The following is a 16,633-nucleotide window of genomic DNA, read 5'->3' as shown; positions in this document are numbered from 1 at the left end:
AGAGGTATTAAATTCTTACAGGGACCAGCTGGATGAGTATGAAAATAGGGACAGGCGACAAAACATTCATATAAAAGGACTGCCTGAATCAATTACAATGCCAGAATTAGTCCCTACAGTACAAAAAAATTTTGGACAGATCATAGGGGATCAAGCTCCAAATATCATAGAAATAGACCGGATACACTGGGTCCCACCCTATAGTACAAAGGTTGATGTACCCAGAGATGTAATCTGCAAAGTTCATAAATATGCAGTGAAAGAGAGTATAATGAGGTTGGCCCGTAGTAAGCCCACGATTATACTCGAAGGTTTAAATATAGCACTGTACCCAGACATATCAAGACGGACTCTCTTCAAGCGACGATCGGTCCGCCCACTGTTAGAGGCCCTACGGGAGGCAGAGATTAAATATCGGTGGGGATTCCCATTCAGTTTGACAGCTTCCAGGAACGGGAGAATAGCAACATTACCAACAAAGGATGACTTAAAATCATTTGTGGAGAAACTGGACCTTCCTATGGTGGATTTTATAGATTGGAGAATACATTTTTAAGACCCCCCCCTACAGCGGTCTGAACAGTGGCAAGAAGTACCAGCAAGGGTTAACAGGGGTGAGGCCCAAAGAAGACCTAGATAGTTGATAAAGGACATTTTTTTTTTCCCATAAAATTTTTTTTTTCCCACCTAGGAAGGGGTCCATAATGCTCGGGAGGAGGGGGGGTATATGAGGAGGTGTGGTGGGAAATGGGGACCTTTTTTTGGTCAATAGGTCAGCCCCAATTGAGGGGACTAGTTAACCTGCTAGAGGCAGAGAAGGGAGGTATCCTGTACACAGGAGGTGTCTATGTGCGCAGGCTCCCTCCCCGATTCTTAGATATACCCCTAGGGGAGGTGTTGGGTATGTAAGAGGTGTACGTAAGGTTTATTTTTATGATATACATGTTGAGCAGTTTTTTTTCCTTTTTTTATGGGTCTGTGTTTAATGGTTTGTTTAATGTTGGGGGCTGTGGTGTTAAAAGGGTGGGCGGGATTGGCAGAGGAGAAGACAGAGAACAGGGTCAAGGGGAATGGGGATTCCTAAGGATATAATAAATGACGGCCATACTGAAAATCTTGTCATATAACGTAAGGGGACTGAGCTCACCAAATAAGAGAGGGCGCCTCTGGATGGAGTTACAGCATTTGGGGGCCGATGCTGTTTTCTTACAGGAGACCCATTTTAGGGGTAGCTCAATCCCCGGTCTACCCCAGAATATAATGAATCAATGGTACCATGCGGTGTCGCCAATTGCAAGGGCAAGAGGGGTTACGATTGTGTTTAAGAAGTCTTGCCCTTGGAAAATGGAGACCTTGCAGAGTGACCCAGAAGGACGTTTTTTATTTGTGAAGGGTATATTCATGGGAAACGATATACCTTCGCTTCGATATATGCACCTAACGAAGGGTCTGTTAATTTTTTGGTTAAAACATAAAAAAAATTGGAAGAATTTAAAGAAGGTTGTTTAGTGGTGGGAGGGGATTTTAATATAGTGCTGGACCCGAGTATAGACACCTCGACGGGTAGAACCGCCCTATCTTTCAGAGCCATAAAACGGGTTAAACAAATTCTATGCTCCCAGCACCTTGTAGATAGCTGGCGAGTTCTTCATGCATTAGGAATTAGGGGGATTAGGAATTTTAGTTATTATTCTAAAGCACATGATATGTACTCACGGTTAGACCTTTTTTTGGTGGATCAATTTTATCTGGAGAATGTCATCGCGAGTACAATTGAATCTATAACTATGTCGGACCATGCCCCAATAACTCTGACCCTCCGTCCAATTCAAATGGATCGTTCGGAACGAATTTGGCGCCTGAATGAATCATTGTTGGACAAGGAGGAAATAGTGGAGAAGTTAAGTATTAAGGTAAAAGAATATTTCGAAATAAACGAAACAGAAGAAGTGTCAGATCAAGCGGTGTGGGAAACCCACAAGGCAGTTATTAGAGGGGACTTGATCGCTTATGTATCGTATATAAAGAAAGAAGGTAAAAGGGGGATAAATGAATTATTGGAGAAGATTGGTGTTTTAGAGATGAAACATAAGAAAAACCTTGAGCCCGCGGATGGCAGGCGCTTGGAGAGCTTACGGGCAGAGCTCTCTCAGTGCCTAGAGCGTAGAGTAAAAAACAAAACGAGGTTTTTCGCAAATAGAGCATATGAACAAGGAAATAAGTGTGGACGGCTATTGGCAAAACAACTCAAAAAACAACAAGACTCTAGACATGTGCACAGTCTATCAGTTCAAGGCAGGAAAGTAATTGAAATGAAAGCCATAGTGACAGAGTTTGGTAAATTTTATGAGGCATTGTATAATACCTCTAAGACAGAGCCACCGGGAATAGGGGAAAGTGAGAGACAAGGGAGGAAAGAGATAGGGGAATATATCGAGGAAGCCTCTATGTCCATGCTACCCAGAACAATTATAGATGATATTGAACGTCCAATCACGGTAGAGGAGCTGAGTAAAGTGATAGCAACCCTGCCAATGGGAAAGAGTCCAGGGCCAGACGGGATGACAAACTTATACTATAAAAAATTTCTTCCAGTATTGGTAAAACCACTCTGTAGTTATTTCAATTCAGTTAGTGCCTCCAACCCACTTCCACCAGAAGCACTTTTGGCATACATAACGGTACTGCCAAAAGAGGGAAAGGACCCCCAGGCCTGTGCCAATTACAGGCCTATCTCTTTGCTCAACTCGGACACCAAACTATTAGCAAAAATTCTGGCCCTGAGACTTCAAGAACATATAGGAGATTTGGTCCATCCGGACCAAACGGGGTTCGTAAAAGGACGTGAGACAAGGGACAACACCACTCGTGCGCTCCACATTCTTCATTGGATGCGGTCCGGCCAGGATAGAGCCCCAAGGATCACTCTGTCAATGGATGCCGAAAAGGCATGCCATTTGACAGAGTGAATTGGGGCTTTATGAGAGAAGTGTTGGGGAAGATAGGCTTGGGGGAAAGAATGTTGGGGTGGATCATGTCCCTGTATGTAGAACCAAGAGCAAGGATCAAGGTCAACGGGACACTATCAGAATGTTTCAACATACGAAATGGCACTAGGCAAGGGTGCCCGTTATCACCCTTGATATTTGCGATAATAATGGAGCCATTTTTGTGTAAAATCAGGAATAATAGGGAGATAGCCGGGACGTGCATAGGCCCTGTGGAACACAAAGTAGCAGCGTATGCGGATGACCTTCTCTTTTTTCTCTCCGCTCCTCAGACATCCATAGCTGCACTAATGGCGGAGGTACACAAATTTGGCAAGATATCTAATTTCAAAATTAATTTTGAGAATTCAGTCATCCTCCCCAGCCATGTCCCAGCTGCAATGGAAAGGTCATTGAGAGGGATGTACCCAATTGTCTGGAATAGAGAGTCTCTGACATACCTGGGGGTACAGATCAGCGCAAATCATAAAGTATTGTATGAACTTAATTATGGCTCATTGTTGAAAGAAATAACAGAAGAGTTAAAAAAATGGAAGGGTAAATATTTGACTTGGTTTGGGAGAATTAGTGCTATAAAAATGAGTATACTACCAAGAATAATCTATGTACTGAGCACAGTGCCAATCAGGTTACTGGGGACTCTCTTCAGACAGGTGCGTAGGCTGTTCGTGGCCTTTGTGTGGAGTGATAGGAGGCCTAGATTGGCCTACGACATCCTGAGAAGGAGTAGAGCTGAGGGAGGCCTGGGAATACCAGATATAGCATCATATTATAAGGCCATGACTCTAGTTAGGATACTGAACTGGTGTCATGACTTACAGGGAAAACCATGGGTGCAAGCAGAGATGTCAATGGCGGGGAGAAATTTGGCAGGAGCGCTTTGGATCCAAGGCTCTCTGAGAGGGCTGTCCCAATGGACGTCACCGTTGACATTGAACTCATTGAAAGTGTGGGATAGGTTGAACAAGAGAGGTCAATATGCTCCCCAGATATCCCCTCTGACTCCTCTGGAGGGATTCCCTTGGTTCACCCCGGTGAGGAGACGGGGTATCTGGGGGCCTGGGGTCGAGATGGGGACACCAAATGTGGCAAGTTTGCCCCAAGTGGAGCCCTACTACCATTGACAGAAATGTTCTCGAGATTTGGGACGATACATATGGCAGAATGGAAATACTACCAAATGACGAGTTTCTTTAATAAAATAAAGCCCTTAATAAGACCTATGAACTCACTCACTGCGTTTGAGAGGCAATGTGTACAGATGCCAGAGTCTAGACATATACTATCACAGAGGTATAGAGTGATCCTAAGGGGACAGGAAAAGACAACCCCATACTTTGTAAGAGAATGGGAGAAGGAATTGGGTCAGGTATGGACAGATAAACAAATAAAAAAAACGATTTTGTTAACGGTTACCACATCCATAAGTTCAAAGGTGCAAGAAATGGCATATAAGTTTCTGTCAAGGTGGTATAGGACTCCAGTTAAATTAGCACAAATCTCCCCAACAACAAGTGATAGGTGCTGGAGAGGATGTGGACAGAGGGGTACCTTTCTCCATCTGTGGTGGACATGCCCAGTAATTAAGTTGTTCTGGGAATCAGTGGCCCCATGGATTGAGAAATTAACAGTGGATCCCCTGGAATTTAAGCCTATACAGTACCTATTTCATGGGAAGTCTGGACCTATCAAAATCTACAGGGAAAGTATAACCCCGCATTTATTAAACGCAGCGAAAAAATTAATTCCGAAGTATTGGAGGCAAGCTCAGGGTCCGACAGTAATAGAATGGAGAAACAAAGTCAATTTAATAAAGGAAGCGGAGAGGTGGGTCCGTGTAGTGAAGAACCAAAAAGGGAAATTTGAAAAGACCTGGGCGAAATGGGAACAGTGTGCTAAGGAGATAATAGAAGAGGGGAATACTAATGAATAGGGGAGGAAGATATGGTATAGTCATTAGGAATAAGCATAATAAGAAGATTGACCCTGGAAAGAAAGTTTTATATACTGACATGTTTTCTCTTATGCTAAATCTGGGTAAAGAGGGTGGAGGGTAAAATAATATGTATCCCTTTGTTGGGGAGAGGGTTTGGGTTTTTTTTTTTCTTTTTTTTCTCTTCTCTCCTTCTCCTACTCCCTTTTTGCACTGGGTAGGTGGGGTGTAATGCACGGGGGGGGGGGGGGGGTGGGTTCTCTTTCTCGACACTGGCTAATAAAATTTTATGCACTAATTAATAACCGAATAATTAATATTTTAACTCACGAGTTTTATGAATTGAGAAGGGAAGAGGAAAGTGTCTTCCCTTTTTTTATTTTTCACAGGGCACAAGGATTTTGGTTGAGGCAAGTCTTTAGTACAGCACGAGTGTAAATGATAATGGGGGGGGTGTTTTCCCCCACCCCTTTTTTTTTTCTTTTTTATGAAGGATCACATGCACTAGCTAATAATTAATGGGGATAAAAGAACACTAAATTACTGAAGGGGGTAAATTCACTTTACAGTTATGTACTTAAAGTATGCACGTACACGGGGGGGAGGGAGTTAGACTAATGTAATGTAATGTAATTAAAATACATACCAGATCCAAAGGAATTTTTCATTTTTATTGTTTCACTTTAAGCATCAATAAAATCCCTGCTCCTTTAAAAAGATATATTTTTTTAAAATGTTTGCATTGATACATGTCCCCAGGGCAGTACCCGGTCTCCCATACCCTTTTTATGGTCAATAATTTGCAAATTAGCCTTTAAAATGGGGACTTTTGCTTGTTCAAATTCGGGTCCCATAGACTTTAATAGGGTTCATGGTTTGGGTCCAAACTTTTGTGATGTTGGAGAGTTTTGGCACAAACCAAACCGGGGGTGTTCGATCCAACTCTAATAAAATGCACTTTTTATCTTTCGAAAAGTGTTTCCCAGTGCTAAACCTTTCATCCAATTTTTAAATTGCTGCGTTTGTAAATTTAAAAAGCCAATATAAAGGAATAGTAGTGGTAAAAAAAAGCACTTCTGTGTTTAAGTTTAAGTAATAATTTATTTTGTATAATTCTCTTTTATGGGGGCGTGGTAGGGGGTGTGTCCTATGCATAAATACTTTTGCTAATAGGTGACCCTTGTTACCATCTTAAAAAGTTGGGAGGTATGCTCCACGCTGGTCCTGGAAACTGTCGGGTGGCCATCTTGCCAGGTACAGTAGTGGAATCCCAAATCACTGCATGGCCAGAAAGGCCCGGCACTTGTGGAACTGGTGAGATTTATTATACCAATCCTGTCTATGGAACTTGTGCATTGCGGGCACTGTCTGAGGCCATCACAGTACTGTACTGTGCTCTGTGCCCACTACTACTGGGAGTGTGCCCTGTACTTGTACCTGTAACTTCTATGATAGCAGGACTGTGTTACTGTACAGTATATCCACCTGTGTTCTAGAACAGCTCATATCAGCTGCCTATGCGGAGCTCCCATTCAATCATCCATCTGACATCCACAGTTTATGCAGTACTGGGACTTGTTTTTGCAGTTCAGCACTATCAGTACAATACTCAAAATGTGTAAGCATTTACACATGCATCTGTATCTACAAGCACAGGTAAAAAAAATAATATGTTAAGACATACATGTGTCCAAGTTGCATTTATTTATTTTTCAGTTTTGAATAGTACTGTATGGTGTGGGGTTAGAGCATCTGTGAGGTTTTTACTGCTGTCTGTATCCTCATTAGAAGGATTTGATCTCACTTCCTGTCCCATAGACAACAGGAAGCGAGAGGCAATCTACCCCTAGGAAAGGGAATTCACTCCTGTAATTTTACACATGAAATTACACTTGAAAAATGTGTTTGTTCCAATTTACATACAAATTCATCTTAACTAACTGACTTCTGGAATATTTACCCCCCTTCATAACCCGGCCATTCTTTGTGATATGGCACTGCGTTACTTTAACTGACAGTTGTGCGGTCGTGCGACTCTCTACCCAAATACATTTTTTTTCCTTTTTTCCCTCAAATAGAGCTATCTTTTGGTGGTATTTGATCACCTCCACGTTTTTTTTACGCTAAAAACAAAAAAAGGCAGACAATTTTGAAAAAAAAAGTATTACGGTACTTTCTTCTATAAAACATATCCAATAAAAAATTTAAAAAATCGAATTTCTTCATCAATTTAGGCCAATACGTATTCTACTACATATTTCTGGTAAAAAAATCCCAATAAGCATATATTGTTTGGTTTACTCAAAAGCTATAGCGTCTACAAACTATGGGACATTTTTATTTATTTATCTTTTATTTATGTTTTTTTACTAGTAATGGCAGCGATCAGCGACTTACAGCGGGACTGTGATATTGCGGCGGACAAATCTGACACTAACTGACACGTTTGATACTTTTTGGGGACCAGTGACACTAATACAGTGATCAGTGCTAAAAAATATGCACTGTCACTATACTAATGACACTGGCTGCGAAGGGGTTAACATCAGGGGCAATCAAATGGTTAAATGTGTGCCTAGGTTGTGCTTAATCACAGTGGGGGGGGTGCTTTGACTAGGGGAAGGCAAAGATCTGTGTTCCTGCTTAGCAGAAACACAGGATCAATGCCTTCCCTTCTGACAGAATTGCAATCTGCCTTGTTTACATAGGCCGACGGCCATTCTGCCTGTGTACTGTGTAATCGTTGGGTGCCAGCAGACATTGAGTCCGCGGTACCCACCACTGGGCACTCGCTGTGTGTGTGATCACAGTGGGAGCAGGTAGCCGGGGGGGTGCGCATGTGCCACAGACCCGGAGGTTTTAGATCTCATACTAGATACGTGATCTGGCACAGAGCTGCCCCCCATCGCAGTATATGTATGGTGGGCGGTCCACAAGTGGTTGAGAAAATGGCCACTAATAACACATTTTGCTCTATGAGGAAGTAATTGCTTGAAATTCACTATAGGACTGTGTCTAAATCCCTGTGTGTATGTTTGATGTTGGATCCTCCTGCTGTGGGAATATGTTCAACTTCCATTCACATATGTGGATTGAGTCTGGATGCTCTTATTGGAGGATATCATTGTTCTTTTTGAGGTTTATGAATTGCAGAAATATTGTATATTCTCATGTGATAACTAGTGGATTCTTTACAAAAAACTTTCGGAGTGCCCATTTTGAATATATGGATGTCTGTGAGAGGGAGGTGACTTATTGTCATGAAGATCATTTTACATTATAATTATTATACAGGATTTATTTAGCTCCAAAGATTCACACAGAACTTTACATGTAGAGGGGGGACAGTATCATTACAATACAGTTCAATACAGAGGGAATAGAATGGTCCTGCTCATGGAGCTTACAATCTAAAGGGAGGGGGAGAGGGTACAAAAGTTAATAGCTGTGAAGGATGATGAGATGGAGGTGATTCAGGTACAGTTCTTAGGTGGAGGTGGGGTAGGCTTCCCTGAATAAGTGAGTTTTCAGGGATCACCTAAAGGCAGACAGGATAGGGGCTGAACGGACAAACAGAGGCAGGGAGTTCCAGAGGATGGGAGAGGCTCTGGAGAAGTCCTGGAGGCGAGCATGGGAGGAGGTAACAAGAGAGCTAGAGAGCAGGAGGTCTTGAGAGGAGCGGAGAGGGCAATTTGGGTGATATCTGCAGATGAGGTTGGTGATGTAACTGGGGGCAATGTTGTGGATGTCTTTGTATGTTGTGGTTAATATTTTAAATTTTATATGGTGGGGTAGGGGAAGCCAGTGAAGGGATTGACAGAGAGGAGCAGCAGTCATGGGTTGGTTATTAAGGTGTATTAGTCTAGCAGCAGCATTTATAATAGACTGAAGGGGGATAGCCTGTGTAAAGGTAAGCCAGTGAGGAGAGAGTTGCAGTAGTCAAGGCAGGAAATAACCAAGGAGTGGATAGGTTGTTTTGTTGTCTCGTTAGTCAGGAAGGGGTGAATTCTGGAAATGTTGCGGAGGTTAAGGCAGCAAGATGTAGCCAGTAATTGGATGTGGAGGCTGTATAAAAGGCCAGATTCTAGGATTAATGTGAAAATGTAGCGCTAAAACAAAACAAAACCAAAATGTATATAAGTCAATAAAGTTCAATGACCAGTGGATAATATCCACTGTAACATAGACAACCTAAGTGATAAAGTCCCACAGTGCAATGAGATATGAAATCCAGTGCAAGTGAAAAACCTTCTGGTGTATAATTCATCAGCATGGGAATCTTGAAGTAGAAAGAGGTGAAACACTCTTACCAGAACAGGTGGATTCGGATGTCGGCAACACCGAATCAAACAGGCTTAGAGATCCAGATGGATGGCTGTCCTGGGAGGAGATGGAAGTCCCGGATCTCAAAAGACATCTCCTGTAGACTGGACCTGCTGCAGTGGTGTTCACGAACCGGAAGAAACCGTGCAACAAAAGATGGAGGGCATCCAGATCTCGTATCCAATCCAAAGGGTATGAGGAGAGAAAAAATGGAGTACTCCAATAGTGCAGGTCAAAGAGGTAGGTTTATTGGGTAGAACCAATATACAAATAGTTAAAAGCGTGATCACGTAAAATAAAATCAAGTGTAGAGAAGAGTTTGCCTTGACCGACGCGTTTCGTCCAATTGGACTTCTACAGGGGCATCAAACTGTTCTACACTCCATAAATATATAAATATATAAATAATATAAAAATAATACAACCAATCAGAAGGGTTCATTGGTTGTATTGTTTGTATATTATTATTTGTATATTATTTATATATTTATGGAGTGTAGGAGAACAGTTTGATGACCCAAGTTAAAGTAGCGCAGTACTGAATAGAATAGCAAAAAATGGTCTGCTCATGAAAGAAGGAGATCTGTCATCTAGAAAGACAATGAACCCAAACATAAACCCAAAAAGGACACAAAAATATTATACAAAGAATATTGTTAACACCCGCAAATGGCAAAGTTAGAGTCCAGATCTCAGTCCAATAGATAATTTGCATCTCCCCATGACACCTGACAGACTTTGAGAAGAGAAATTGCATTGTCCAGATATGAAAAGCAAACAGAGACCTAGCTAAACAGACTCATGGAGTATTAAATACCTAAAAGTGTACCTACCGAATTCAATGGGTTTATACAGGGGCGTAGCTATAGTGGTCTCAATGGTGACCCAGCCCCATGCTCCAGGCGGCCCAATGCAGCTCCCCTGTGCCGAAATCCATAGTACCCAGCACGGTGCGGGGGAGCATCGGAGAGGGTGGGGCGGGAGGTGGAGAGTGAGCTATGATGGTGTGGTAGTGCAAGAGATGAGCAGACAGCAGCCCCCCCCCTCGCCCCCTGGACAGTGACAGCATGGCAGGAGCAGGCATGAGCCAGACTGGTATGTTAATTGTAACCCCATGCCATGTTCCTGAGCCTGCTTTGCCCTTCTGTCCCTGAGCCATATACCAATCAGTGGGAGGGGGCAAGAGGACCTGTCATGGGGGAGAGAATTAGAGACTGGTAACCATGTGCCCTGTCAATGAGCCTGATCCACCCTCCTGTCCCTGAACCTTTCACTGGCCAGTGTGATGGGTAAAAAGGACCTGTCATTGGAGAAGGGATTATAGATTGGTAACCCCACCCCTGAGCTGGCCCTGCCTTCCTGTTCCTAAGCCATACACCAGTCAGTTGGAGGAGGCGGAGGACCTGTCATGGGGGAAGGCTATCCAGAGAAGGCCGGACTACATGTCCCAGATGAGGGGGGAGGGGCAGAGGAGCCCATGGGGGTCAACAAAGTATTAATTACACCCAACCACCTACTATGACTAACCTAGGTCCTTCTGCCCCTAGATAAAATAACAACAATAAAAACTACTGGCACTAGTGGCAGAACTGTCAGGGTAAGAAAGGTCGCCTTTGCGACTGGGCCCTGGCATTCTTCCACCGTGGGGCGGACCCAAGACAGCAGGAAGGGGGCCCACTGCAGAACATGTGAAAGGGTCCTGCTATGGGACTGCAATAAAAGGCCCTGCGACAGGAGTAAAGGTCCTCGGGCCCAGAGTGAAGGGCCCCAGCTGGGGGTCAGGGTGGCTCTTCATGGTTGCTTGCACCAGGGCCCTGAAGGTTCTAGTTACACCTCTGGGTTTATACAATTTATGCAATTATTTACATTTTCATCATAATTTATTTAAATAATTTTGCAGAAATCTGTGTAAACTCTGGTATGAAAGAATATATTTCAGTTGTAAAAAACAAAAATAAACCCATTGTACATTGATGTTTTAGGACAATATAATGTGAAAACTTGTAAAGGGGTGAATACTTTAATAGGCTCTGTATTCTTATTGTCAGCATAGGCGTGCGCACAGGGTCTGCTGGGTGTGCCTGGGCACACCCTAATCACCCCATGTGCATTAGCATTATCCAATAGCTGCACCAGGTGGGTGATAGGGGGTGCCAGTGGCCAATGTAATTGCCCCATTATATTAAAGTCTAGATTCAACCTCAGGAACACGTTACCCCCCGTATTTTGGGTGTACTGTAATATGCTCCCCAGCAACTGTCTCCCACGACCAGAGCCCCCTTCCTGTGACAGCAGGTGGCGTTCATGTGTGTTTGAGCTTTGGGGTGCGCACACCTATGATTGTCAGTAAATGAAAGAGGGACATGGCCTGATACTTTCTGCTTCCTGTTTAATCAGGATCTTATGGTGGCACTCAGAGATGGAGAAAACATATATGTTAAAAATATAATAATAATTCGGTATTGCAAACATTTAATGTTGTAATCAACCCCTCAGGACAGGATGAATTAGCTGTGTGGTTTTAAGTATAAATCTGTCCCTTAGGAGGATTTTTTTTTAGTGTGCTAATATTATAAGCAGCAACGACACATTATAAATATTCCAATAATTCTAACACATAAGATGCCTTTCAGTGTACCACACTGCATGTCCTACCTGATGTAAGTGTCTTTACTATGCAAAATAATGGACAAAAATGATAACAACATCCTATCCTGACAAGACTTCCAGAATTGTTTTGTCTTCAAAGCCAAATATGCTAAAGATTGGTTCATTCTTTGGGTGCATTTACAGTATCGTCAGTCTTTGGGACAGCATGGATATACATATACACACCTCAATTATTTTACTGGTGCAGTACACTAATTGGTGGTAGATGTGTGAACAAACCCTGAAAGAGGACCTGTCACATTTTAAATCTTTTTGTTCACCAGCCAGCTTAATGGCACTTTGTATTATAGTTTAAATGGTTATTTTCATAACTTCTTTTTATTTTAGGTGAAGACAATTGACTGAAAATACGATTTTGGATTAAAGTAGGTGTATATGCTCCCTACACCAGAACACAGCAACCACAAAAGACTTTACATGACACCTTACCTTATTCTAAAATAGAAAGTATTCTCAAATAATATTAACAACTTAATGATAATGACTTAATAAGGAAGCTCTGAAAATAACCAACAGTCCAGATGGTGTCACATCCAGTTGAAGTTATTAAATTGTATCAGTCATATGTGTGTGCACCCCAAAGGTCAAACCCATGTGTGTGTATATATTATATGTGTGTGTGTGTGTGCATGTATATATATATATATATGCGCACTCTTATAAATAAATGTAAACAAACATTTTAAAATGTATTAACTGACTGTGTACTCAGTTGAGAGCAGTGGATGTGTCAGTAGAGCAGTGGATGGTGTCAGTAGAGCAGTGGACGGTGTCAGTAGAGCAGAGGACAGTGTCAGTAGAGCAGTGGATGGTGACAGTAGAGCAGTGAATGGTGTCAGTAGAGCAGAGGACGGTGTCAGTAGAGCAGTGGATGTGTCAGTAGAGCAGTGGACAGTGTCAGTAGAGCAGTGGACAGTGTCAGTAGAGCATAGGACGGTGTCAGTAGAGCAGAGGATGGTGTCAGTAGAGCAGAGGATGGTGTCAGTAGAGCAGAGGATGGTGTCAGTAGAGCATAGGATGGTGTCAGTAGAGCAGTGGATGTGTCAGTAGAGCAGTGGACAGTGTCAGTAGAGCAGTGGACAGTGTCAGTAGAGCAGAGGATAGTGTCAGTAGAGCATAGGATGGTGTCAGTAGAGCAGTGGATGTGGCAGTAGAGCAGTGGATGGTGTCAGTAGAGCAGTGGACAGTGTCAATAGGGCAGAGGACAGTGGCAGTAGAGCAGTAGATGGTCTCAGTAGAGTGGAGATTGGAGTCAGTAGGGCAGTGGACAGCGTCAGTAGTTTTTTTTTCATTATTTTTTAAATTTATTTTTTACAATTTTATTTTTTATTATTTTTACAATATTATTTTTTACAATTTCTTTACAACTTTTTTAGGTCCCCCTTTTGGGGGGCTTTTTGGTGAAATATCAGCGGTCTACATAGACCCCCTGATGTCTCACTTTTGAGGCAGAGAAAGAGACTGAGGACAGAGATTCCCCAGTCCATTTCTCTGCAGCCTCACTGCACTGGACAATGAATGAATGGGAATGTATTAACTGACTGTGTACTCAGTAGAGAGCAGTGGATGTGTCAGTAGAGCAGTGGATGGTGTCAGTATGCAGTAGACGGTGTCAGTAGAGCAGTGAACGGTGTCAGTAGAGCAGAGAACTGTGTCAGTAGAGCAGAGGACGGTGTAAGTAGAGAAGAGGACGGTGTCAGTAGAGAAGAGGACGGTGTCAGTAGAGCAGAGGACAGTGTCAGTAGAGCAGTGGATGGTGACAGTAGAGCAGTGAATGGTGTCAGTAGAGCAGAGGATGGTGTCAGTATAGCAGTGGACGGTGTCAGTAGAGCAGTGGATGTGTCAGTAGAGCAGAGGATGGTGTCAGTAGAGCAGTGGATGGTGTCAGTAGAGCAGTGGATGGTGTCAGTAGAGCAGTGGATGTGTCAGTAGAGCAGTGGACAGTGTCAGTAGAGCAGAGGATAGTGTCAGTAGAGCAGAGGATAGTGTCAGTAGAGCATAGGATGGTGTCAGTAGAGCAGTGGATGTGGCAGTAGAGCAGTGGATGGTGTCAGTAGAGCAGTGGATGTGTCAGTAGAGCAGTGGACAGTGTCAGTAGAGCAGAGGATAGTGTCAGTAGGGCAGTGGACAGCGTCAGTAGTTTTTTTTTCATTATTTTTAAAATTATTTTTTACAATTTTATTTTTTATTATTTTTACAATATTCTTTACAACTTTTTTAGGTCCCCCTTTTGGGGGGCTTTTTGGTGAAATATCAGCGGTCTACATAGACCCCCTGATGTCTCACTTTTGAGGCAGAGAAAGAGACTGAGGACAGAGATTCCCCAGTCCATTTCTCTGCAGCCTCACTGCACTGGACAACGAATGAATGGGAAGCACTCTGTGCTGAGCAGCTTACCATTCATTCATAGTTTACTATGCATCAATTATTAATAAACACAGTGTACTGATCACTCACTGTGTTCATTCACAAAAGGAAGGGACCGGTAAATAACATATTTACTGGCCCCTTCCCCCGTTCTCCATCCTGAACCATCCCCTGGAGGGAGAGGAGGGGAAGCTGGCAGTGGTGTGAGGGGGTTGAACAAGGGGAGCTCAGGTAGCGGGGGAATCTGCACCACAAGGGGTGATTAGGGTATGTCCAGGTATACCTGGCACGCCTATGGTAACAGTAATATTAAGGTGAACCTCATTTACTACACGCTCTCTTTTAGAGCAGCTGCTGACTTTTAATAAACCGACACTCACCTGTCCCACGGTCCAGGGATGCGGCCTCCCAAAGCCTTGCTTCTCTCCCTCTCCTCTCTGCAGCGCTGGCATTGCAAGTGTGGGCGCCCGGCTGTGGCTTCACAGCCAGGCACGCACTGTGCATGCGCGAGTTGTGCTGCGTGTTATGAATAGCCGGACAATCTCCTGGGACCTGTGACGTGTCCCAGAAGATTGCAGGGAGGGAGGGGGAGAGGGGAACTTTCTTCCAGTGCCGCAGCACCAGAAGAGGGAGTGGGAGCTGGGTACCTGTGAAAACTAGGTACCCCCCCCACCAAAAAAAATGACATGCCAAATGTGGCATGTCAGGAGGTCATGAGTACTTAAAGGGGAAATTCCATTTTTGGGTGGAATTACACCAATTAATTAATATCTAGTGATTAATTAATTGTTTATTGTTGATTTTTTATCATTAATTTACATAAAGTTTTTTACTTAATAATTGTTTTTTTATCATTTCTAAAAATTTTAAAAGTATTACCACTATCTTTTCATAGATTTACCATTGCCAGATAAATCATGATCCTACTGGTGGTCAGGAGTAAGTATCATAGTCCAATAGGAGCCGTTTATTAGTTAATGCAGTGTCTTAGCCGTGATATCATAGTATTGCTATTATTATTATTTTTATGTCACCATGGTTACATATATAGCGTGTGTGTGTGTGTGTATAATAACCCCATTCAAAGATGGCCACCAGTGAAGCCTGAGGAGGGAGCATGCATGCTCCGAACGTGAAGCACTGCCCGCTTACTTGACCCGGAAGTGACGCCTCCTGTGTGCACCGCTGATCATTTTTCCAGCCATCCAGAAGCACTATGAACCAACAGTGCGGCCGGAGGATGACCAGATCGCAGGCCAACATCTAAGCCAGTGACGCCAGCGTTCACCCCGAAGTCAGAGCGGATGAACTATATTCCATGCCTGAACATACTTCTCTTTTGTGAGTGTATTCATATCTATTGTTTACAATTAAAACTGTTTACATGCTGATTTAGAGGGTGCTGTTCTTTGTCCTTCTTCCTTTTTTGGGTGGAACTCTGCTTTAATGATCTACTGAATCACATTATAATACTATAGCTGAAGTAGACATGTGCTCAGACTATGGACATTACACTACTTGCATATCCTTACCAAGCAATCTTTAAAGCAAGCCCTTCCTTGCCCCTCTTAGGTGCCAGTTATTTGTTCCCAAAAATCATTGACTAGGGTACCAAAGAGGCTTTGACTCATTGCCAGACCACCACTCCACCAACCCCTTATGCTATATTAACCAAACGTGACACCAACTGGAGTTTAATGGCCATAGCAGCCTTTTTATTAACCAAATATATAACATTACATATTAGCATATTCACATATTAACACATTAACACATAATACATCAGACAGTATTCCAGAGGCCCCCCGAGGTCCTTGTGGGCATACACTCACAGTACCTGCGAAACCACCGATTTTAGGCCACCAGCCGGTGACAAACCCAACATTGCAGGTACCACCAGCCAAAATAATGGGAGCCGTACCTGAGACGGGTCCCTACAAATGTACCTTTTGCCCCTAATTATCACCATCCAAGGACCTCATCCAAGGACCTCGTGCCCCACCAGCCCCTATGAAAAGATTGCCTCAGCTCCAAAACCTGCAAAAAAACAGAAAAACAAAAACAAATACAAAAACCCAGTAACCCAATAACCCTTAGGAAGGGAGGGTGGAAAGATGTCCTGTCTGATCTCTCTTCCGACTGAGCCCCTCCCAGACCACATACCAACTCTTGAAGCCACTCCTGCTCCCCTCTTACACCAATCAGGTAAGTGACCACACTTACGTGCCCCACCTATTAATTACTCCACCTCGTCTCAAACCCCTTCTGACCCAGTCATGTTGGCCATCCGTCTAGTCTTTGTCTCTACTCCAGGCCTCTCTCAAAGATCAAA

The sequence above is a fragment of the Aquarana catesbeiana genome, linkage group LG06 (genome assembly GCF_042186555.1).
Source record: "Aquarana catesbeiana isolate 2022-GZ linkage group LG06, ASM4218655v1, whole genome shotgun sequence".
Classification (NCBI taxonomy): Eukaryota; Metazoa; Chordata; class Amphibia; order Anura; family Ranidae; genus Aquarana; species Aquarana catesbeiana.
Note: the sequence above shows the minus strand (reverse complement) of the source record.